This window comes from Penaeus monodon, chromosome 24 (genome assembly GCF_015228065.2).
Source record: "Penaeus monodon isolate SGIC_2016 chromosome 24, NSTDA_Pmon_1, whole genome shotgun sequence".
Classification (NCBI taxonomy): domain Eukaryota; kingdom Metazoa; phylum Arthropoda; class Malacostraca; order Decapoda; family Penaeidae; genus Penaeus; species Penaeus monodon.
The window spans coordinates 5,631,224-5,631,438 of record NC_051409.1 but is presented as its reverse complement, the minus strand read 5'-3'; the positions used below and the strand labels follow the sequence as shown (position 1 = coordinate 5,631,438).

At 59.1% G+C, this 215-nt stretch overlaps 1 protein-coding gene across 1 annotated transcript in view; it reads left to right on the top strand.

Moving 5' to 3' along the window:
* Window positions 1–215, top strand: part of LOC119588502 (angiopoietin-related protein 6-like) — a gene marked incomplete at its 5' end in the record, with an annotated part of 23,465 nt that overhangs the window by 20,194 nt on the left and 3,056 nt on the right.

Here is a 215-nt window from a genome sequence, read left to right as displayed (position 1 = left end):
ACAATCTCGGCGTACCCCGGGCTTCGTCAACCCCCCCCCCTCCCTAAACAACGTCCTAGCCTCGATCTCTCTCCGCGTTCACCTCCGCCAGCCTACGAGACCCCAGGGTTCGGAACCCAGGAAGTGAATGGGGTTGCCTCCGTGGCTCACTACCACAGCGTACAGTCAGGGCCTTTCGATTGAATCCTTTGTGCTCTTTTTGTTCTGGTGAGGGC